This window comes from Mastigoproctus giganteus, chromosome 1 (assembly GCF_048544385.1).
Source record: "Mastigoproctus giganteus isolate SK-2022 chromosome 1, ASM4854438v1, whole genome shotgun sequence".
NCBI classification, from domain to species: domain Eukaryota; kingdom Metazoa; phylum Arthropoda; class Arachnida; order Uropygi; family Thelyphonidae; genus Mastigoproctus; species Mastigoproctus giganteus.
This window is the reverse complement of record NC_143575.1, coordinates 236736832-236763082: the sequence shown is the minus strand read 5'-3', so window position 1 is coordinate 236763082 and position 26251 is coordinate 236736832. Positions and strand designations below refer to the sequence as shown.

General features: G+C 39.9%; 1 protein-coding gene across 3 annotated transcripts in view; it reads right to left on the bottom strand.

Moving 5' to 3' along the window:
• The window catches only part of LOC150091666 (terminal uridylyltransferase 4-like), a 604054-nt gene that overhangs the window by 312174 nt on the left and 265629 nt on the right, over window positions 1–26251 (bottom strand). The gene's annotated exons all lie outside the window — the stretch shown is intronic.

The following is a 26251-nucleotide window of genomic DNA, read 5'->3' as shown; positions in this document are numbered from 1 at the left end:
TGAGATTTTTTCCCCATCCTGTGACAGATACTGGCACCAAGTACATGGGGATGGTTGGTTGTGTCTAGTTACTATTATCATTATTGGCCTAGGAACTCCGTGACTATCCTACAGATGTTCAAGAAAGCAGCTTTCTAGAGTTCCACATAAGTGTTCTCTGGGAAGCCTATTGCTGCTAGGTTCTCATGGAGGCTCTTTGGCACAATGCCAGTGGTTGACACTGTGATCACAATAGTCATCACTCATTCTATATGCTACATTTCTTTGGCTTCCTGTCTTAGGACTGGGTATTTCTTGATCTTTTTCTTGTAGGTTTTCCAGAGGCTTGTAGATAATCCGGTAGTTAGCCATTTCCTTCTTGTCAAAGAGGATTATGTCTTGTCCGTTATTGTGGCACAGTACCAGTATAGTTTGTGAGTAGAGCTCTCTACAGCCTAGGTTTGAACTTATAACATGGTACACTTTCTTCAATCAATTGGTATTTTGCAGTAGCTTCTGATGTTTTATCCTAGCAACCCAGTCATGTCCATATCCTGGTCAACCCAGTCATGTCCATATCCTGGTCAACCCATATGAAGTAACTCCAGAGTAACATGGAAATTTGGTGCAGTAGTACATTCAGGGTAGTGGAGAATGAGAAAGACATGGGGGTAATTGTGCAGCCAGATATGAAGTTTTCTGAGCAATGCAGACAGGCTGCAAGTAGCTCATGGTATTTTGTCAATGATATATAGGAATTTTGCTAACAGGGATAAGGAGGAGATTATCCCCTTGTATAAGGTAATGGTTAGGCCACACCTTCAGTACTGCATACAGGTCTGGAGGCCAAATTTTAGGAAAAATGTAGAGCTGCTGGAATCAGTACAGAGAAGGGCAATGAGATTAGCTGATGCTGATGCTGTCGAGGCAGTGTTAGGTGGGTCGGAAAACTGCTAGTTGGGGGGGATACAAGGACTAATAGATTAACAGTAGCCAGTGGCAGAGGTGGAAGTGATTCTTGCACTGCTTCTATTGAAATGAGCAGAAGTCTGAAAAACAGGATGCAGGATATTTCAGAGACTGCTGGTAGTCATTGCGGTACAAGTAAACACATGGGTTGTGTTAGGGTAGCTAAGAATAGAAACAGGTGCATGTATACCTGCGTGTACACCAATGCTAGGAGTTTGGTAAATAAATTTGATGAATTTGAGGTATTGCTCAAAACATCAAAGGCAGATATTGTTGGGATATCAGAGACGTGGTGTCACACAGATATAAGTAATGCGGAACTGGAATTTGGGGAATACAATGTGTATAGAAAGGATAGACAGGACAGGAGGGGAGGAGGGGTCATGCTATTAATTAAGAAACACATAAAGTCCAAGGAAGTGAAGCCAGTCGACATCGATGGACAGGGCAGCGTCGAGTCAGTTTGGTGTGACATAAGCATAGGGAAATCAAAATTGAGAGTAGGAGTGTGCTATAGGCCTAATGACTCTGATGAGTATAATAAGATATTGTACAGGGAAATAGAGTGGGCCAGTAAATCAGAGAGTCTTATAATGGGGGATTTTAATTTCCCAGATATTGACTGGAATTTGTGGGTTGGTCACTCGCACACTAGCAAGGCTTTTGTGGATTTATTGGATGATTGTTTTCTACATCAGCATGTTCGTGAGGCAACAAGAGGGAGCAATACTCTTGATCTGATTATCAGTAGTGATTCTTCATGCATTAAGAACCTGCAGATAAATGAACCACTAGGTGGCAGTGATCACAGTGTGTTGAAGTGGGATTTACTCAAGGAGGTAACTACCATCAGAGGTAAAGGGAAGGGTTTTTGTTTTCGTAAAGGCGACTATGATGGTCTGAGACAGTATTTAAATTCTATACAGTGGGACCAACTGATGATGTTACCAACAGCAAACTCAAAATGGGAAGCATTCAAGGAACTAATCTTGGAGGCTACCAGGCTTTACATACCAACTAAGAAATATTGTTCAAGGTTTAGGCCTAAATGGTTGTCAGATGAACTAATGAGACATGTGGCAGAGAAGAAAAATGCATGGGATACATACAAATTAATGGGTGACATGGAAGCCTATGATAGATATAAGTTGGTCTGTAACCAAGTCACAAAGGAGATTAGGCAGGCAAAGGCAGACTATGAAAAATCCTTGGCAAAGGATGCAAAGAAAAACAGAAAAGAGTTCTTTACATACTTGAACTCGAAAAGGAAAGGGATGAATCAGATTGGTCCACTGGATATTGATGGTTCAACAGTTGAGGATCCTGCTCAGGTGGCTAACAATCTAAACGAGTATTTTGCATCTACATTCACGCATGAGGAGTTATTCAGGAAGGAGAATGATGTAGGTAAAGTAAACATTGGCAGTGAGCTGGATGATTTTGTAATAACTGAGAGGAAAGTGGAGGAGAGATTGTTGAGGATAAACATAAAAAAGGCACCTGGGGTGGATGGGATCTATCCAGTTATATTAAAGGAGGCAGCAAAGGAAGTAAGCAAACCCTTAGCCATAATTATGAGAGCTTCCTTGGACTCAGGGGAGGTACCTATGGACTGGAGATGTGCAAATGTGACCCCAATTCACAAAGGAGGTTCAAAGGCTGACACAAGTAATTATAGACCTGTTAGTTTAACTTCTGTTCCAGGTAAATTAATGGAGGCACTGGTTAAAGAAGCACTGCAGGATCATCTAGACAAGAATTCAGTTATAGCTCAGACGCAGCATGGTTTTGTTAAGGGCAGGTCTTGCCTGACCAATTTGATTGGATACTATGATGTAGTCACAAAAGAACTGGATGCAGGGAATAACTTTGATATTATATATTTGGATCTTAGAAAGGCTTTTGATACTGTTGCACATGGAAGACTGCTGCACAAATTGGAGCAGTGTGGCATTGGAGGCAAATTGCTGCTATGGATAAGGGGATGGTTGAGTGGCAGAAGACAGAGAGTGGTAATCAATGGACACTGCTCAACGTGGACTAATGTTATTAGTGGAGTTCCTCAAGGTTCAGTGTTGGGTCCGTTGTTGTTTTCGGTGTTTATGAATGATATTGATGATGGGATATCAAGTTTAATGTCCAAGTTTGCAGATGATACAAAGGTTGGCAGGGTCGTTAAGGACAATACTGACGCTATGCTGCTGCAACAGGATCTGGACAGGTTGAACAGATGGGCTGAGAGGTGGCAAATGAGGTTTAACATCGACAAATGTAAAGTGCTGCATATGGGAAACAGTAACCCCAGATCAACGTATCAACTCTGCGGTACTACACTGACAGTGGTGGAGAATGAAAAGGACCTGGGGGTAATTGTGCAGGCAGATATGAAGTTCTCTGAGCAGTGCAGACGAGCTGCAAGAGTAGCTCATGGTGTCTTGTCAATGATAAAGAGGAATTTTTCTAGCAGGGATAAGGAGGTGATTATTCCCTTGTATAAGGCAATGGTAAGGCCACATCTTGAGTACTGTATACAGGTCTGGAGGCCTCATTTCAAGAAGGATGTAGAGCTGCTGGAACGGGTACAGAGAAGGGCAACAAGATTAGTAAATGGAACAAAGAGTTGCTCTTACGAAGAAAGGCTTAAGTTTTGCAAATTACAGAGTCTGGAGACTAGGCACCGGCGAGGTGATCTGATAGAGGTGTATAAGGCTTTGAATGGTTTGAGCATGCTCAATGCCAATGGGATTCTTCATCTTTCTCAGAATAATCACCTCAGAGGGCATAAATTCAAATTGAGGAAGGACGGATGTCGGATAGATGTGCGGAAATTTGCCTTTGGCCAGCGGGTGGTTGGTTGGTGGAACCGACTTCCATCACTGGTTGTTGAAGTTGATAGCCTAAACAAATTTAAAGCTCAACTGGACAGGTATTTCGAACGAACGGAGGGGTGAAATGGGAGTGGGTTTTTTTTTTTTTTTTGTTTTTTTTTGGCTGATGCTGAATAAGCTTGCTTTCTTGCATCATATGCCTCTACTAATGCTAATGCTAATGCTAATTAGTGCGTGGAACAAAGGATTGCTGTTACCAAGAAAAGCTTAAGTTCTGCAAATTGCAGCATCTGGATACTAGGCACCTGTGAGGTGATCTGAATAAACTGTACAAGGACTTGAATGGTTTCAGAAAGCTCGATGCTGATGGGATTCTTCCTCTTGCTCAGATTCTGCACCTGAGAGGATATAAATTCAAATTGAGGAAAGACAGTTGCAGAATAGATGTGTGGAAATTTGCCCTTAGCCAGCAGTTTGTTGATTGCTGGAACAAACTTCCGTCTGTCATTGTAGAAGTTGACAGCTTAAATAAATTCAAGGCTGAATAAGACAAACTGTTGGGAGTGAATGAAATTTTTTTTTTTTTTTTTCGCTGATGCTATATAAGCTATATACAGTGGGATGTAGGGTGATCACCCTACATCCCACTGTGATGTGCTGGATTGTTTCTGAAGCCAAATGGAATTTTCAATACGTGTGTCATCTGGCACTGTGGGGTACTCGGCAATGTATTTTCTGTAGTTCCTAGTGTTGATCATCTGGTCTTGGATGGCAAGTATGAATCCTTTGGTCTCGAGGAAGAGACCTCCTACACATGAACCATGCATCACAAATCATCTTATCTCTGTAGTTTTGCTGAAGGTCATTGTAGTGTGTGTCAGGAAATGCCTTATTGATAATATTTCTGTCTTTGTTTCTTCTGTCTTCATGAGTAGAGTCTCCTTCATGAGGTTGAGCAGTGTGTGCTGTTTGTCTACCTTTCTTATGACTTAGCATTAGTAGAGGCATTTGATGCAAGAAAGCAAGCTTATGCAGCATCAGCCAAAAAAAAATAAAATAAATAAATAAAATAAATAAATAAATAAAAAATAACCACTTCCACTTCACCCCTCTGTTCGTTCAAAATACCTGTCCAGCTGAGCCTTAAACTAATTTAGGCTATCAACTTCCACGACAAGGGATGGAAGTCTATTCCACCAACCAACCACCCACTGGCTAAAGGCAAATTTCCTCACGTCTATCCCACATTTGTCCTTTCTCAATTTGAATTTATGCCCTCTCAGGTCATTATTATTCTGAGCAAGAGGAAGAATCCCATCAGCATTGAGCATGCTCAAACAATTCAAGGCTTTATACACCTCTATCAGATCACTTCGCCGGTGCCTAGTCTCCAGACACTGTAATTTGCAAAACTTAAGCCTTTCTTCGTAAGAGCACCCCTTTGTTCCATTCACTAATCTTGTTGCCCTTCTCTGTACTCGTTCCAGCATCTCTACATCCTTCTTGAAATGAGGCCTCCAGACTTGTATACAGTACTATACGTGTGGTCTGACCATTGCCTTATACCAGGGAATAATCACATCCTTATCCCTGCTAGAAATGTTCCTGTATATCATCGACAATACACCATGAGCTACTCTTGCAGCCCGTCTGCACTGCTCAGAAAACTTCATATCTGCCTGCACAACCACCTGAAGGTCCCTTTCATTCTCTACCACTGTCAGTGTGGTACCACAGAGTTGATATGTTGCTCTGGGGATGCTGTTTCCCATATGTAGTATTTTACATTTGTCAATGTTAAACTTCATTTGCCACCTCAAAGCCCATCTGCTCAACCTTTCCAGACCCTGTTGCAGTAGCACAGTGTCAGTAGTGTCCTTGACAACCCTGCCAACCTTCGTATCGTCTGCAAACTTGGACATTAAGCTTGATATACCATCATCAATATCATTTATAAATACAGAAAACAATAATGGCCCCAATATTGAACCCTGAGGGACTCCAATAATAACATTAGTTCACGATGAGCAGTGTCCATTGATTACCACTCTCTGTCTTCTCCCCCTCAACCACCCCTTTATCCATAGCAGCAATTTGCCTCCAATGCCACAGTGCTCCAATTTGTGCAGCAGTCTTCCATGTGCAACAGTATCAAAAGCCAATCTAAGATCCAAGTATATAATATCAAAGTTATTCCCTGCATCCAGCATCCAATCAAATTGGTCAGGCAAGACTTCCCCTTAACAAAACCATGCTGTGTCTGAGCTATAACTGAAGTTTTGTCTAGATGATCCTGCAGTGCTTCTTTAACTAGTGCTTCCATTAATTTTCCAGGAACAGAAGTTAAATTAACATGCCTATAATTACTTGTGTCGCCCTTTGATCCTCCTTTGTGAATTGAGGTCACATTTGCACATCTCCGGTCCATGGGTACATCCTCTGAGTCCAAGGAAGCGGCTAAGGGTTTGCTTACTTCCTTTGCTGCCTCCTTTAATATAACTGGATAGATCCCATCCACCCCAGGTGCCTTTCTTGTATTTATCTTCAACCATTTCTCCTCCACTTTACTCTCAGTTATTACAAGATTCTCTAGCTTACTGCCAGATTTGAATACACCTCTGGCATTCCCCTCGCTGAATAACTCCTCATGTGTGAATGTCGATGCAAAATATTCATTCAGTTTGTTAGCTACCTGAGCAGGATCATCAACAGCTGACCCTTCGATATCAAGTGGACTAATCTGATTCATCCCCTTCCTTCTAGAGTTTACATAAGTAAAGAACTCTTTGCTGTTTTTCTTTGCATCCCTTGCCAAAGATTTCTCGTAATCTGCCTTCGCCTGCCTAACCTCCTTTGTAACTTGGTTACAGATCAACTTGTATCTATCATAGGCTTCTGTGTCACGTGTTAATTTGTATGTATCCCATATATTTTTCTTCTCTGCCATATGTCTCATTAGTTCATCTGACATCCACTTAGGCCTAAACTGGAACAATATTTCTTAGTTGGTATGTAAAGCCTAGTAGCTTCCAAGATAAGTTCTTTGAATGCTTCCCATTTTGAATTTTCTGTTGGTAACATCATCAGTTGGTCCCACTGTATAGAATTTAAATACTGTCTCAGTCCATCGTAGTCGCCTTTACAAAAGCAATAACCCTTCCCTTTACCCCTAATGGTAGTTACCTCTTTGAGTAAATCCCACTTCAGCACACTGTGATCACTGCCACCTAGTGGTTCATTTACCTGCAGATTCTTAATGCATGAAGAATCACTACTGATAATAAAATCAAGATTATTACTCCCTCTAGTTGCCTCCCGAACATGCTGATGTAGAAAACAATCATCCAATAAATCCACAAAAGCCTTGCTAGTGTGTGAGTGACTAGCCCCCAATTTCCAGTCAATATCTGGGAAATTAAAATCCCCCATTATAAGACTCTCTGATTTACTGGCCCACTCTATTTCCCCGTACAGTTTCTTATTATACTCATCAGAGTCATTAGGCCTATAGCACACTCCTACTCTCAATTTTGATCTCCCAATGCTTATGTCACACCAAACTGACTCGACACTGCACTGTCCAGCAATGTCGAATCGCTTCACTTCCTTGGATTTTATGTATTTCTTAACTAATAGCATAACCCCTCCTGCCTTCCTACCCTGTCTATCCTTTCTGTAGACATTGTACTCCCCAAATTCCAGTTTTGCATTCCTTATATCTGTGTGACACCACGTCTCTGAAATCCCCACAATATCTGCCTTTGATGTTTTGAGCAATACCTCAAATTCATCAAATTTATCTACTAAACTCCTAGCACTGGTGTACACGCAAGTATGCATGCACCTGTTCTTTTTCTTAGCTACCCTAACACAACCTATGTGTTTATTTGTACCCCAATGATTCCCAACAGTCTCTGAAATATCCTGCATCCTATTTTCCTGGCTGCGGCTCCTTCCAATAGAAGCAGTGCAAGAATCACTTTCACCTCTGCCAGTGGCTACTGTTAATCTATTAGTCCTTGTATTCCCCCCAATCTAGCAGTTTTCTGACCCACCTAACACTGCCTTGATAGCATCAGCAAACATTCTTGCACCCTATCTATTTAAGTGTATCCCATCCCTGTAGAAGCAGTCTCTCCTGTTAACAAGTACAGACCAGGCTGAAAAAAATTCTACCCCTTGAGCCTTGCACAATCCCTCCAGGGCCGAATTGATCGACAGGGCTCTCATCATATACTCCCTCCTATCGTGTCTGGGCAGAATTGCAGACACTTTCAAATTCAACCCTAATTCACGGCTTTTTTTTCAACAGTAACCTGTACTTGTTAAGTAATTCCGCCGGTCTCCTACTCTTAATATCATTAGTGCCACCAACATGTACAACTATATCACCTTTTGTGCCCTTAAAAAGTGATATCCGCTCTAAAACGTCATCAACCTTTGCCCCTGGCAGACATACCCTGGTCCTGTTCCACCTATCCTTTTTACAAAGCATGTTTCCCGTTTCCCTGACAATAGAGTCACCAACAACTACTAGTTCCTTTGGGACCAGCGCATTCTGCCTTGGGGGCTGCTGCTGTGTTGCGTGATGACCAAGTGCAAGCTCTGGCATTGGTGTGGGCAGCTGAGAGCTTGATGGGCCATCACTTTTAATCCTTCGAGGGCATCCACCCTGTCCTTCAAGCTCTCATATAGGCCCATAACAATGCTGAGTTGTCGCCTGATTTCCTTATACTCCTTGCATCGCGCACACACAAAGACATCATCCCCTATCGCAGTATCATGTCCCGCACCTGACTGCTCCACAAACATCAAGCAAGTACTGCATTTTAATAGGCTGTGATTCAGAGGGCAACTGCCCCCATCAGTTCTCCCCTGAGCCACAGCACTCCCATTTGCTTGAGCCTTTTGCTTTGCTGCTCTGGTCAGAGTCATGATTTCGATTTAATTTCATTAAAATTTTAATTTCACTACAAAATTAAAAACTCTAAACTTATATCTCAACACAGTTATAATGCTATATTTATGTTTCAGTATCGAGTGTTATCTACGAAATCCCTTTATATAACTTCCGTATCAAGTTAAGTATTAATTATTTATTTTTTACTAATTATTTATATTACGTAACCCAAGTCGTTATATGTATAGTGAAAAGTACAATTTAATTGACAATGAAGTTCAACAAGATTAATTATCTGATTAATTTACAATATTATGTACTATACTATACTATATTAAGCTTATGCTATCTAGTTCGAGGCGCCTCCGTAGCCAGGTGGGAAGGAGCAGCAGTGCGTAGCATATGCTTCTTGATTAGACCAGGGTTCGAGCCCATCACCACCAAATACGGAGGATGTGGAAAGGTCAGGGATTGACTACCGCATATCCCGGAGCAATATGGCCTTAGTTGCTAATGCTTCTAAAAACCAAATAACATACAAACAATCTAGTTCGAGATATTTTGTATCGCGTTACAATGGCGGCTATTTACGAACGATAAACACATGGATTTGATACCCTTTCCGATACTAAGTAATACCTACAAAATCTCTATCTAAGTTACTTTAATCTAAGTATCGTAAATAAGAATATAAAACTACTCCACAAAATAAGTTAATATGCCAATTTAAGTTAATAAATCAGAAAAAAACTTCTCTGTTCCAGGAGCGGCAAAAATGTATGTTCGCACAGGCTACCCTCGTTCTCAAACTTGGTAGAACTGGCGCTGTGTTTTCATGGAAGTAATCACTCAGGTTGATAATCACCTTCTGTTGTTCAAGAGGTCTATGAAACCCCTCCATCCTTCGTTCCAGGCTATGCTCAGTCTCTCCAAGGCTGACTTTGGGTGGTGTTGGCATCTCTTGGTTATCATTATCCTAGTAAATCTCATAATTGTTGGTCTGTTATATGATACTAAAAGAGTATGTTAGCACTGGGACTGAATAGGTGTTTACTGCTTTAACAGCGTTCCCTCCATTCTGCTTTGTTGCAGTAGCATACTGTCTTTGCTATCAGACTTAATGTACAAGTTTTCAAATGATACAAAGGTTGGCATGGAATTTTCAATACGTGTGTCATCTGGCACTGTGATAGTAAAGGACAAATGATAGTAAAGACAGTATGCTACTGCAACAGGATGTAGAAAAGTTAGGTACATGGGCTGAGAAGTGGCAACTGAAGTTTAATATTGACATATGCAAAGTACTGTTTATGGGCAGCAGTAACTCAAGAGAAACATACCAACTGTGTGGTACTACACTCAGGGAGGTGGATAATGAAAAAGACCTGGGGGTAATTGTGCAGTCGTTATGAAGATCGCTGAGCAGAGCAGAAGGGCTGCCAGAGCAGGTCATGGAAATTTTGTCAATGATATATAGGGATTTTGCTAGCAGAGAACAGGAGTGGGTGCGAGAGAACATGTGAACAGGCGATGTTTTTACGGCTCCAGTTCTAATAGAAAAGTTTTTGCTTTTTTATTGACTTAAATTGGCATATTAATTTATTTTTTAGAGTTGCTTTATATTCCTAGCAACAACACTTCAGTTTAATTTGAATTTAGATAGAGATTTTGTAGGATATTACTTAGTATCGGTAAGGGTATCAAATCCACGTGTTGGACAAGTTTTGCAGCTCCTGTAAAGGCAAAGTTTTTAATTATATTTAGCCGCTTTATTGACTTAATTGTTAGATTAAATTATTTTCTATAAGAAGCTTATAGATCTAGTCAAGCTCCGTGGTTTATTTTGAATTTAGATAGCGCAATTTGGAAAGTAAATAATACCTCGTGTCCATAAATTAAACGTTTGTAACTTGCCGCCATTGTTATACGATACAACTAGATAGCATAAGCTTTAATGGAAAACTAGATAGCGAGTAGAGTAGTATCAATTAATCAGTAAAATTTATTGATCTTATTAAATTTCATTGTCAATTGAATTATACTTTTTTAACAAAATAAATATAGCGACCTGGTTTTTACAAACATAACATCATAAATCAATACATATAAGTTGACAGGGAATAAGAAGGTCATATAATGTAACTCGGAGATAATATTCGATACTGAAATACATATATATATATATATATATATATATATATAGTATTATAACTGCATTGGGATATAAGTTTAGGGTTATATTTTGTATTGAAATTTTATTGAACTTGAACAGAAATCATGACTCAGACCAGAGCAGCAGCAAAGCAAAAGGCTCAAACTAATGGAAGTGCGGTGGCTCAGAGGAGAACTGAAGGGGGCAGTTGTCTTCTGAATTACAGTCTATTGAAATGCACTGCTTGTTTGATGTTTGTGGAGGAGCACTCAGGAATGGGACATGATATTACCAGGGGGAATGTCTTTGTGTGTGCACAATGCAAGGAGTGTCAGGAAATCAGGTGCCAACTCAGCATTGTTATGGGCTTATTGAGAGCTTGAAGGACAGGGTGGATGCACTCAAAAGATTTAAATTGAGGGGCCAAACACACTCTCAGCTGACCACATCAATGCCAGAGCTTGCACTTGAACATCACGCAACACAGCGGCAGCCCCCAAGGCAGAACGGGCTGGTCCCAAAAGGACCTAGTTGCTGTAGGTAACTCTATTGTCAGGGAAACGGAGAACATATTGTGCAAAAAAGGATAGATGGAACAGGACCAGGGTATGTCTGCCAGGGGCAAAGTTTGATGATGTTGTAGAGCAGATATCATCTTTTAAGGGCACAAAAGGTGATATTGTTGTACACGTTGGCACTAATGATATTAAGAGTAGAAGACCCGCTGAATTACTTAACAAGTACAAGGCAATGCTGAAAAAAGCCCCACGTTAGGGTTGATTTTGAAATTGTCTGCAATTCTGCCCAGACACGATAGGAGGGAGGATATGATGAAAGCCTTGTCGATCAATTTGGTCCTGGAAAGATTGTGCAGGGCTCAAGGGGTAGAATTTTTCTCAGCCTGGTCTGTGCTTGTTAACAGGAGAGGCTGCTTCTACAGGGATGAGATACTCTTAAATATAAAGGGTGCAGGAATATTTGCTGATGCTATCGAGGCAGAGTTAGGTGCATCGGAAAACTGCTAGCTTGGGGGGGATACACGGACTAATAGATTAATAGTAGCCACTGGCAGATGTGAAAGTAATTCTTGCACTGCTTCTATTGAAATGCAATTGAGCAGCAGCCTGGAAAGCAAGTAAATGGGGATTTCCAGGACTGCTGGGAATCATAGTGGAACAATTAAATACATGGGCTGTGTTTGGGTAACTAAGAATACAAACAGGTGCATGTATACTTGCATGTAAACCAATACTAGGAGTATAGTTAATAAATTCAATGAGCTTGAAGTGCTAGTCAAGACATCAAAGGCAGATATTGTTGGGATATCAGAGACGTGGAGTCACACAGACATAAGCAGTGCAGAATTGGAATTTGGGGAGTACAATGAGTACAGAAAGGATAGACAGAGCATGAAGGGAGGAAGGGTTATGATGTTAGTTAAGAAATGCAAAATCTAAGGAAGTGCATCCAATTGATGTTGATGGACAATGCAATGTTTGGTGTGATGTAATTTGGTGTGATGTCACACCAAACAGACAATGAAATGTCTGTTTGGTGTGACAAAATCACTGGAAAAGGAAAATGAGAGCAGGTGTGTGATATAGGCCTGATGAGTATAATGAGCAATTGTGCAGTTAATATTTTTTAATATTTACTGTCCCACAAATAGAGTGGGACAGTAAATCAGAGTGTCTTATAATGGGGATTTTAATTTCCCATAGATTGACTGAAATTTGTGGGTTGGTCACTCACACACTAGCAAGGCTTTTTTGGATTTATTGGATGATTGTTTTCTACAGAGGCATATTCAGGAGGCAACTAGAGGGAGTAATACTCTTGATCTGATTATTAGTAGTGATTTTTCATGCTGTTGCTAATGCTGTTGTTGTTTTTTGGAAGCATTAGCAACTTAACCCCGGGGGCTCACATCTGGTGAGTATGGGCTTGGCACACCCAGGGTCCTGAGCTGAATATCATCATTCTTCTCTTTCTTTGTGATTCCCTTCTACTTTTGACTCTCTCTCAGGGTAACTCTGGAACTTTTTTTTTTCCTGGTGCAGCATAAGCCTCAGGCTTCCTTGCAATATATGGCTAATAATAATAATAATAATAATGCCATATTGCTCCGGGGATATGCGGTGGTCATTCACTGACCTTTTCGCATCCTCCGCATTTGGTGGTGATGGGCTCGAACCCCGGTCTAATCAAGAAGCGTGTGCTATGCACTGCTGCTCCTTCCCACCTGGCTACGTAGGCACCTGTATTCTTCATGCATTAAGAATCTGCAGATACAGGAACCACCAGTTGGCAGTGATCACAGTGCACTGAAGTGGGATTTACTCAAAGAGGTAACTACCATCAAGGGTAAAGGAGGGTTTTTTGCTTTCGCAAAGGTGACTACGGTGGTCTAAGACAGTACTTAAATTCTATACAGTGGGACCAACTGATAATGTTACCAACAGCAAATTCAAAATGGGAAGCATTCAGAGAATTAATCTTGGAAGCTACTAGGTTTTTCATACCAACTAAGAAATATCGTTCAAGGTTTAGGCCTATATAAAATAACAGGCGACACAGAAGCCTATCATAGATATAAGCTGGTCTGTAACCAAGTCACAAAGGAGGTTAGGCAGGCAAAGGCAGATTACGAGAAATCTTTGGCAAAGGATGCAAAGAAAAACAACGAAGAGTTCTTTATTTATGTAAACTCTAAAAGGAAGGGGATGAATCAGATTGGTCCACTTGATATCGATGGTTCAACTGTTGATGATCCTGCTCAGTAGTTAACAAACTAAATGAATATTTTGCATCTACATTCACACATGAGGAGTTCTTCAGGGAGGGGAATGCCAGAGGTCTATTAAACTCTGGCAGTAAGCTAGATAATCTTTTAATAACTGAGAGTAAAGTGGAAGAGAAATTGTTGAAGATAAACATAAGAAAGGCAGCTATTTTGTATGGAATCTATCCAGTTATATTAAAGGAGGTGGCAAAGGGGGTAAGCAAACTCTTAGCCATAATTATGAGAGCTTCCCTGGACTCCGGGGAGGTACCCATGGACTGGCGATGTGCAAATGTGACCCCAATTCACAAAGGAGGATCAAATGGCAACACAAGTAATTACAGACCTGTTAGTTTAACTTCTGTTCAAGGAAAATTAATGGAGGCACTGGTTAAAAAAGCATTGGAGGATCATCTAGACAAGACTTCAGTTATAGGTGGGACACAGCACCGTTTTGTTAAGGGGAAGTCTTGCCTGACCAATTTGATTGGATACTATGATGCAGTCACAAAAGAACTGGATGCAGGGAATAACTTTGATATTATGTACTTGGATTTTGGAGAAGGGTTTTGATACTGTTGCACATGGAAGACTGCTGCACAAATTGAAGTAGTGTGGCATTGGAGGCAAATTTCCTGCTATGGATAAAGGGATGGGAGAAGACAGAGTGGTAATCAATGGACACTGCTCTTTGTGGACTAATGTTGTTAGTCCCTTAGGGTTGTGTTGGGTCCATTGTTGTTTTCTGTATTTATAAATGATATTGATGATGGTATATCAGGCTTAATGTCCATGTTTTCAGACGATACGAAGGTTGGCAGGTTTGTTAATGACACTAATGACAGTATGCTGCTGCAACAGGATCTAGAAAAGTGGAGCAGATGGGCTGAGATGTGGCAAATGAAGTTTAACACTGAGAAATGTAAAGTACTACATATAGGAAGCAGTAACCCCAGAGTAATGTATCAACTGTGTGGTACTACACTGACAGCGGTAGAGAATGAAAAGGACCTGAGGTAATTGTGCAGGCAGATATGCAGTTTTCTGAGCAGTGCAGACGGTCTGCAAGAGTAGCTCATGGTGTCTTGTCAATGATATACAGGAATTTTTCTAGCAGGGATAAGGAGGTGATTATTCCCTTGTATAAGGCAATAGTCAGGCCACACCTTCAGTACTGTATACAGGTCTAGAGGCCTCATTTTAAAAAGGATGTAGAGCTGTTGGAACGAGTAGAGAGAATGTTGTTGTTATTTGGTTTTTAGGAGCATTAGCAACTAAGGCCATATTGCTCCGTTTATATGTGGTGGTCATTTCCTGACCTTTCAGCATCCTCCGTATTTGGTGGTCATGGGCTCGAACCCTATCTCTAAACCTTTCATCTGATCAATGATCACCAATATGGATTTCATCAGTATCAATCCGCTGATGATATGTTGGATTTTGTTACCCATCTATGAAGAAACTCAAAGGAAAAGTTTTGTGAAACTCAAGCCATTACTCTTTACAGGTCTAAGGCTTTTGCTCATGTTTAGAATAAAGGTGATATAAACAAGCTTCCAACAAGTACCTTCTGCAGACTATTTATTGAAATGTGTATCTAGTTTTCTCTCTGGCTTCTAACTTCTCCACTAATGCTGGTGTTCTCCAAAGTTCAGTTCTTTCTCCCACTCGTTTCCTCTTGTATATTAATGAACTTCTTCCACTGACTGAAAATTCCATTCATAGATTGCTGAGACTAGCACATTACCTTCTTAATGAAACCCTGCCCTACATGAACAGCTTCCACTTCCGAAATATTCATCATCAATTTCTTAAGTGGTTTTTTTTTTTTTTTTTTTTGATTTGGTAGTTGTTGGCGCATCGGCTTTCGTGGCCATATTGCACCTCCCAAGGTTTTTGCAATACTTTGATCCAAGCCCGAGGCAGGAATCGAACCCGCGACCTTTGGGTTGCCGGGCAGGTACTTTACCCACTCGGCTAGCCCGGTCGGCTTCTTAAGTGGTGACCTTTATATAATTCTCCAATGCAGCAAAGGTAACTTATTTAATGACATGCTTCTATAACTCAGTCCTGCCTTACATCTATCAAAAAGGAGTCTGCTATTCCTGTGCTTATCTTCAATGACACTCAAATTTCTAGACAAGATTACATATTTCTATTAGGGATTACCCTGACTTGTAATCTATCTTAGCATAAGCACATAAAAATATTACTTCCTCTGTATTCAAAAAAAAGATTTACTTCTAAAAAACTACTCTCTACAAATCTCAAATCTGCTCTACCATGGAATTCCCACATCTGGGGGTGGTGCCCCAAAACCTCCCTCACACTTTTAGACTCCATTCAACAGAGGGCAGTCAGGTAGATCCTTATAGAAAGTCTCTGCACACTGTCTCATAGCTGTTCTGTTTCTGCTGCATGCCTTTTCTATAGATACTTCCACGAGCATTGCTCTTCTGAATTGGGTTCTGTACTTTCTTCACTCTCTTTCAAACCAGTCCAAACCCATGCCACAACCAGTCAGGCATCTATTTACCATCCAATTTCAAACTCATTAAAACCAACTTTTCTTCTTCCTCTAACTTTTTAACTTCTGTTTCATGGAACAACTTTCCTTCAACATCTACAGAAATTCAAATCTAATATCAAGGAGTATCTTCTGCCTTCTCAACCTTATTATAGGTTCCAATACCTTTGCTTTTTTTTGTGGTTTTCATGTAAAAAAAAAACTAGACAACAGCCATTTCTCAAATTTAAACATTTATTACTTAAAATTGTCTTAAGTTAAGGTCACTTAACTCTGTGTAAATCTAGAGCATCAGATTAAAAATTTATTGGATACAAATCACAATTCAATTACACCTTTGTAAGTTGAGTAAATAAATTCACCCTATACTCAATTACTTAACACCTTTCCCTATTTTGATGACTGTTTCAAACCCAAACCTTTTGGTCTTGATGTTGCCCTTATGGCAGTATATTTTAAAACCCAACTTTTAAGATACTTCTCAGCATTATATTTTTCTGTCTTTAAACCTAGATTATTCACCCCAAATGATGAATAACATATCCGGTTTAAATTAGCAAGTGAGCAGTGTATAGAAGGAAAACATCTGTTTATATATATATAGTGAGAATTATATTAGTAAAATTACCCTTAATAACCAGCTGCACTTGCCCTATGCAGCAAATTAGTAAAGGAGTGCAGAAAAGTACCTTTATCTAATTATTCTTCAAATAGGCCATGGAGGGGATGACTCATATGAACTACAGTAAATATGCCAATCTACATATAACAAAGACTTTAATAAAAGAAAATAATATCAAACACAATAAAAAACTGTATATTTGATATAAATAGAGACTCAACTGATAAAACTATGGAGTTAAAAGCAATAAAAATAATAAATAGATAAAATAAAATTAAAAAGATATAAATATTACACAGTAAAAAGTAAAAAAAAAAACCTTCCAAAGGTGATCACCTTCTTTGTCAACAGTGTCACTTGAAAGCCAAAGTATATCCTTAGATAATACCAGGATCACAGCTCTCAGTATGTGTTACTGGAGGAACATGGAAATTATCCTCCATGTGTACGTAGAGACCAGAAATTGTTCAGGTGCTTGCCAAGTGGAACTGTTCATCCCATTCAAGGATCACAGTCTCAAAGATGGAATAAATGAATAAATACAGATTCCCCTATCTGATCTGTATTAATGGAGTCATGGTCTGAAGAAATTCTTAAGCCCTCAAGCCATTTCCAGTGCCAATACTTATGCAAATGATCTAAATACTTGCATCATCTAGAGAAATTTTAGCATTAGTTGAGGCATAGGATGCAAGAAAGCAAGCGTATACAGCATCAGGGAAAAAAAAAACCATTTCACCCATCCGGTCAATCCAAATGTTTGTCTAATTCAGCCTTAAATTTATTTAAACTATTAAATTCCACAACAACAACACATGGAAGTCTATTCCAGCAATCAACTACCCGTTGGCTAAAGGCAAACTCGCATGCATCTATCCCACAACAGTCTTTCCTCAATTTGAATCTATGCTCTCTTAGGTTCTTAATCTGAGCAAGCAGAAGTATCCCATCAGCATTGAGCCTGCTCAAACCATTCAAGGCCTTATACACCTCAATCAGATTGTCTTACAGGTGCCTAGTCTCCAGATGCTGCAACTTGCAGAATTTAAGCCTTTCTTCATAAGTGCACCCCTTTGTTCCTCTCACCAATCTTGTTGCCCTTCTCTACTCATTCCAGAAATTCTACATCCTTCCTAAAATGAGGCCTCCAGACCTGTATGCAATACTCAAGGTATGGCCTGACCATTTCCTTATACAAAGGGATAATCACCTCCTTGTCTCTGCTAGCAAAATTCCTATATATCATTGACAAAACTCCATGACCTGCTCTGGCAGTCGGTCTGCACTGTCAGAGAGCTTCATATCTGATTGCACAATTACCCTCAGGTCTTTTTCATTCTCCACCTCCCTGAGTGTAGCAATACAAAGTTGGTATGTTTCTTATGGGTTTCAAATCACGTTACGATGGAGTCACCATAGTAAAGTACCGTTCACTATACGATGTGTAGTAAGCACTGGTCATTGTGATCATGTTTGTGAATTGAATTTTAATTCTATCAAACAGCGATTCTAATTAGTGAAGATAGGAGGAATATTATCCACAGTCTATATAAAAGTAAAGATATATTAAGCACAAATTTACCCTTTATTACCTTACCAATTAAAAAAATAAATGATACATGAAAATCAGAAGAATTAATACGTACTGTAATATGTACATACTAACTAGTTGACATTTCTGTTCACTGACATTGAACAGTGGGGGGTTAAAAATTAAAACCGGAAAAAAGATAAGCAATCAATAACAAAGAACACGGCACACACAAACTGCAAGTAACACGATACGTGTAAGTGAGAACGGAGTAACAAGTTACGAAGCTTTAAAAATAGGAATGAAGAGAAGATTCGGAAAATTTATTTTTTTATATGATTGAAGATTCCAGGGAAGTGTAAACACATTTCACCATAATAACACACAGAATTCCAGCTGTCAGTATTATCACAAATTCAATAAGATTGAGTTTACTATCCGTTTATCATAGATTGTACTAACAGAAAAGCCTAATAAACAAGTGACTGCTAATTGTTTTTACTGTTTTATGGTTGTGACCTTCAGAAATCTGACCGAACCACGTGGTACAGTCAGACAATCGTAGGGTAATCTTCAGTGCTGCCGTCTCCTGCCCCGATTAAACAGCATGTTGTCCCAATTAAGCGAAGCAAACCCTGGCTATTTTCTTGATTGGGTTCTGTTTTTTTCAGATTTGCCCCAAATAAACGGCTGCCCCAATTAACCGGTTGCCCAAATAACCGGAATCCACTATATATGATATCAAAATTATTTTTTGCATCCAGTTCCTTTGTGACCACATTGTATCATCCAATCAAATTGGTCACACAAGAATTTCCCTGTGTCTGAACTATTACTGCAGTACTGTCTATGTGATCTTGTATCACCTCTTTAACCAGTGACTCCATTATTTGCCCCGGAACAAAAGCTAAACTAACAGGTTTATAATTATTTGTATCACCCTTTGCACCCCCTTTGTGAATTGGGGATACGTTTACACATCTCCAGTTCATGGGGACCTCCCCTGACTCAAAGGATGCTCCCATAATTATGGCTAAGGATTTGCTTACTTCCCTTGCTGCCTCCTTCAATATAACTGGATAGATTCCATCTGCCCCAGGTGCTCTTTTTTATGTTTAACTTCAACAATTTCTCCTCCACTTTGCTCTCAGTTATTACAAAATCACTTAGCTCCGTTAGAATTTGATAAACTCCTCACATTCCCCTCCTTAAATAACTCCTCAGAATGAAGCTTTCTGCTGACGAGGCTAGTGGGAGCCAGACATGTTCAAAGCCATTAAGTGGATTTTCTTATTTTTTGATATGAAATTATTGTTTTTCTAAAACTTTTGATTTAAATTTAGTAGTATAGCATTATTTTGTGATTTTCTGATTAATCTGGTGTATTTATTCTTTACTCGGCCTTGTAATTGCATAAAAGTATCGGTAAGGGTAATCAAATCCACGTGTTACAAGTTGCAACTCCGCTGAACGAGAAGTTTTTTAGCCATATTTAGCCGCCTTATTAACCAATTGTTACATCAAATTATTTTCTATAAGTAGCTTATAGACCTAGTCAGGATCGTTAGTTTATTCTGAATTGAGACAGCGAGATTTGGAAGTTAATTAATACTTTTTTAAGTGTCCATAGATTTACCGTTCGTAACTTGCCGCCATTGTTATGTGATACATTATATCCCGAACTAGATAGCGTTAGTATAGTATAGTATAGTATAGTATAGTATAGTATAGTATAGTATAGTATATAATATAATATTGTCAATTAATCATGTAAAATCTATTAATTTTCTTAAACTTCGTTGTCAATTAAATTGTACTTTTAACTAAATACATAGAACGACTTAGATTACAAACGTAATATAATTAATTAATATATAAGTTAATATAGAAATTATATAAATGGAACTCGTAGATGATACTGAAAAATATATATAGTGTTATAACTGTGTTGGGATACAAGTTTAGGGTTATAATTTTGTACTGAAATTGAAATTAAATCGAAATCATGACTCAGACCAGAGCAGCAAAGCAAAATGCTCAAGCTAATGGGAGTGCTGTGACTCAGAGGAGAACTCAGAGGGGCAGTTGCCCTCTAAATCACAGCCTTTTAAAATGCACTGCTAGCATGATGTTTGTGGAGCAATCAGGTACAAGACATGATATTGCCATGGGGGATGTCTTTGTGTGTGCGCAATGCAAGGGGTGTAACGAAATTAGGCGACAACTCAGTGTTGTTATGAGCCTATATGACAGCTTGAAGGACAGGGTGGATGCCCTCGAAGGATCTAAATTGAAGGAGCCATCAAGCTCTCAGCTGCCCACACAAATGCCAGAGCTTGCACTTGGTGATCACACAACACAGCGGCAACCCCCAAGGCAGAATGCGCTGGTCCCACAGGAACTAGTAATTGTTGGTGACTCTATTAGCATTAGTAGAGGCATATGATGCAAGAAAGCAAGCTTATTCAGCATAAGCCAAAAAAAAAAAAAAACCACCCCACTCCCATTTCACCCCTCCGTTCGCTCGAAATACCTGTCCAGTTGAGCCTTAAATTTGTTTAGGCTATCAACTTTTCAACAACAAGTGATGGAAGTCGGTTCCACCAACCAACCACCCACTGGCCAAAGGCAAATTTCCGCACATCTATCCGACCTTCCTCAATTTGAATTTATGCACTCTGAGGTGATTATTCTGAGCAAGATGAAGAATCCCATTGGCATTGAGCATGCTCAAACCATTCAAAGCCTTATACACCTCTATCAGATCACCTCGCCAGTGCCTAGTCTCCAGACTCTATAATTTGCAAAACTTAAGCCTTTCTTCGTAAGAGCAACCCTTTGTTCCATTCACTAATCTTGTTGCCCTTCTCTGTACCTGTTCCAGCAGCTCTACATCTTTCTTGAAATGAGGCCTCCAGACCTGTATACAGTACTCAAGATGTGGCCTAACCATTGCCTTATACAAGGGAATAATCACCTCCTTTTATCCCTGCTAGAAAAATTCCTGTATATCATTGACAAGACACCATGAGCTACTCTTGCAGCTCGTCTGCACTGCTCAGAGAACTTCATATCTGCCTGCACAATTACCCCCAGGTCCTTTTCATTCTCCACCACTGTCAGTGTAGTACCGCAGAGTTGATACGTTGCTCTGGGGTTACTGTTTCCCATATGTAGTACTTTACATTTGTCAATGTCAAACTTCATTTGCCACCTCTCAGCCCATCTGTTCAACCTTTCCAGATCCCGTTGCAGCAGCATAGCGTCAGCGGTGTCCTTAACAACCCTGCCAACCTTTGTATCATCTGCAAACTTGGACATTAAACTTGATATCCCATCATCAATATCATTCATAAACACCAACTATTGTCAGGAAAACGGGGAACATGCTTTGTAAAAAGGATAGGTGGAACAGGACCAGAGTATGTCTGCCAGGGGCAAAGGTTGATGATGTTGTAGAGCGGATATCATCTATTAAGGGCACAAAAGGTGATATAGTTGTACACGTTGGTACTAATGATATTACGAGTAGGAGACCGGCAGAATTACTTAACAAATACAGGTCACTGTTAAAAAAACAAGCTGTGAATTAGGGTTAAATTTGAAAATGTCTGCAATTCTGCCCAGACAAGATAGGAGGGAGTATATGATGAGAGCCTCGTCGATCAAATCGGCCATGGAAAGATTGTGCAAGGCTCAAGGGGTAGAATTTTTTTCAGACTGGTCTGTACTTGTTAACAGGAAAGACTGCTTCTACAGGGATGGTATACACTTAAATAGAAAGGGTGCAAAAATGTTTGCTGATGCTATCGAGGCAGTGTTAGATGGGTCGGAAAACTGCTAGCTTGGAGGGATACAAAGACTAATACATTAACAGTAGCCACTGGCAGAGGTGAAAGTGATTCTTGCACTGCTTCTATTGGAATGAGCAGAAGCCTGGAAAAAAAGATGCAGGATATTTCAGAGAGTTCTGGGAGTCATTGCAGTACAAGTAAACACATGGGTTGTGTTAGGGTAGCTAAGAATAGGAACAGGTGCATGTATACTTGCGTGTACACAAATTCTAGGAGTTTGGTAAATAAATTTGATGAATTTGAGGTGTTGCTCAAAGCATCGAAGGCGGATATTGTTCAGATATCAGAGACGTGGTGTCACATAGATATAAGTAATACAGAACTGGAATTTGGGAAGTACAACATCTACAGAAAGGATAGACAGGATAGGAAGGGAGGAGGGGTTATGTTATTAGTTAAGAAACACATAAAAACCAAGGAAGTGAAGCCAGTCGACATCGCTGGACAGTGCAATGTCGAGTCAGTTTGGTGTAACATGACAATTTGGTGTGATCAAAATTGAGAGTAGGACTGTGCTACATGCCTAATGACTCTGATGAGTATAATAAGAAACTGTACAGGGCAATAGAGAGGGCCAGTTAATTAGAGTCTTATAATAGGGGATTTTAATTTCCCTGATATTGACTGGAATTTGTGAGTTGGTCACTCACACACTAGCAAGGCTTTTGTGGATTTATTGGATGATTGTTTTCTAAATCAGCATGTTCGGGAAGCAACTAGAGGGACTAATACTCTTGATCTGATTATCAGTAGCGATTCTTCATGCGTTAAGAATCTGCAGATAAAGGAACCACTAGGTGGCAGTGATCACAGTGGTGCTGAAGTGGGATTTACTCAAAGAGGTAACTACCATCAGGGGTAAAGGGAATGGTTATTGCTTTCGAAAAGGTGACTACGATGGTCTGAGACAATATTTAAATTCTATACAGTGGGATCAACTGATGATGTTACCAACAGCAAATTCAAAATGGGAAGCATTTAAAGAACTTATCTTGGAAGCTACTAGGCTTTACATACCAACTAAGAAATATTTTTCAAGGTTTAGGCCTAAATGGATGTCAGATGAACTAATGAGGCATATGGCAGAGAAGAAAAATGCATGGGATACTTACAAATTAACACGTGACACAGAAGCCTATAATAGATACAAGTTGATATGCAACCAAGTTAGAAAGGAGGTTAGGCAGGGGAAAGCAGATTACAAGAAATCTTTGGCAAGGGATGCAAAGAAAAACAACAAAGAATTCTTTACTTATGCAAACTCTGGAAGGAAGGGGATGAATCAGATTGGTCCACTTGATATCGTCGGGTCAACTGTTGATGATCCTGCTCAGGTAGCTAACAAACTAAATGAATATTTTGCGTCGACATTCACACATGAGGAGTTATTCAGCGAGGGCAATGCCAGAGGTGTATTCAACTCTAGCAGTAAGCTAGAGAATCTTGTAATAACTGAGAGTAAAGTGGAGGAGAAATTGTTGAAAATAAAAACAAGAAAGGCACCTGGGATGGATGGGATCTATCCAGTTATATTAAAGGAGGCAGCAAAGGAAGTAAGCAAACCCTTAGCCATAATTATGAGAGCTTCATTGGACTCAGGTGAGGTACCCATAGACTGGAGATGTGCAAATGTGATCCCAATTCATAAAGGAGGATCAAAGGCTGACAAGTAATTATAGACCTGTGAGTTTAACTTCTGTTCAAGAAAAATTAATGGAGGCATTGATTAAAGAAGCACTGAAAGATCATCTAGACAAGACTTCAGTTATAGCTCAGAGACAGCATGGTTTTGTTAAGGGGAAGTCTTGCCTGACCAATTTGATTGGAGACTATGATGCAGTCACAAAAGAACTGGATGGAGGGAATAACTTTGGTATTAAATACTTGGATCTTAGATAGGCTTTTGATACTGTTACACATGGAAGACTGCTGCACAAATTGGAGCAGTGTGGCATTGGAAGCAAATTGCTGCAATGGATAAAGGGGTGGTTGAGGGAGGGAGAAGACAGAGAGTGGTAATCAATGGACACTGCTCATCGTGGACTAATGTTATTAGTGAATCCCTCAGGGTTCAGTGTTGGGTCCATTATTGTTTTCTGTATTTATAAATAATATTGGTGATGGTATATCAAGCTTAATGTCCAAGTTTGCACACGATACAAAGGTTGGCAGGGTTGTTAAGGACACTACAGACGCTATGCTGCTGCTGCTGCAACAGGATCTGGAAAGATTGAGCTGATTGGCTGAGAGGTGGCAAATGAAGTTTAATATTGACAAATGTAAAGTACCACATATGGGAAACAGCAACCTCAGAGTGTTACTACACTGTCATTGTACTAACACTCTGAAGTTCGTTCGAAGTACCTGTCCAGCTGAGCCTTAAATAAATTTAAGGCTCAGCCGGACAGGTATTTCGAACGAACGGAGGGGTGAAGTGGAAGTTTTGTTTTTTTTTTTTTTTGGGTTGTTGCTGCATAAGCTTGCTTTCTTGCATCATATGCCTCTACTAATGCTAATGATAATGAATGTAGATGCACAATACACATTCAGTTCAGCATCAGCCAAAAAAAGATTAAAAAAAAAACCCACTCCCATTTCACCTCTCCGTTCTTTCGAAATACCTGTCCAGCTGAGCCTTAAATTTATTTAGGCTATCAACTTCCACCACAAGGTATAGAAGTCTGTTCCACCAACCAACTACCCGCTGGCTAAAGGCAAATTTCTGCACATCTATCGTACATCTGTCTTTCTTCAATTTGAATTTATTCCCTCTCAGGTAATTATTCTGAGCAAGAGGAAGTATCCTATCAGCATTCAGCATGCTCAAACCATTCAAGGCTTTATACACCTCAATCAGATCACCTCGCTGGTGCCTAGTCTCCAGAGACTGTAATTTGCAAAACTTAAGCCTTTCTTCGTAAGAGCAACCCTTTGTTCCATTCACTAATCTTGTTGCCCTTCTCTGTACTCGTTCCAGCAGCTCTACATCCTTCTTGAAATAAGGCCTCCAGACCTGTATACATTACTCAAGGTGTGGCCTGACATTGCCTTATACAAGAGAATAATCACCTCCTTATCAATGCTAGAAAAATTCCTGTATATCATCGACAAGACACCATGAGCTACTCTTGTAGCCCGACTGCACTGCTCAGAGAACTTCATATTTGCTTGCCCAATTACCCCTCCTTTTATTCTCTACCACTGTCAGTGTAGTACCACAGAGTTGATATGTTGCTCTGGGGTTACTGTTTCCCATATGTAGTACTTTACATTTGTCAATGTTAAACTTCATTTGCCACCTCTCAGCCCATCTGCTCCACCTTTCCAGATCCTGATGCAGCAGCGTAGCATCAGTAGTGTCCTTAACAACCATGCCAACCTTTGTATCGTCTTAAAACTTGGACATTAAGCTTGAAATACATCATCGATATCATTTATAAATACAGAAAACAATAATGAACCCAACACTGAACCCTGAGGGACTCCACTAATAACATTAGTCCACGAGGAGCAGTGTCCATTAATTACCACTCTCTGTCTTCTACCCCTCAACCAACCCTTTATCCATAGCAGCAATTTGCCTCCAATTCCACACTGCACCAATTTGTACAGCAGTCTTCCATGTGCAACAGTATCAAAACCTTTCTAAGATCCAAATATATAATATCAAAGTTATTCCCTGCATCCAGTTCTTTTGTGACTGCATCATTGTATACAATCAAATTGGTCAGGCAAGACATTCCCTTAACAAAACCATGCTGTGTCCAAACTTTAACTGGTCTTCTCTAGATGATCCTGCAGTGCTTCTTTAACCAGTGCCTCCATTAATTTTCCTGGAACAGATGTTAAACTCACAGTCTATAAGTACTTGTGTCAGCCTTTGATCCTCCTTTGTGAATCGGGGTCACATTTGCACATCTCCAGTACATGGGTACCTCCCCTGATTCCAAAGAAGCTCTCATAACTATGGCTAAGGGTTTGCTTACTTCCTTTGCTGCCTCCTTTAATATAACTGGATAGATCCCATCCACCCCGGGTGTCTTTTTTATGTTTATCCTCAACAATTTCTCCTCCACTTTCCTCTCAGTTATTGCAAAATCATCTAGC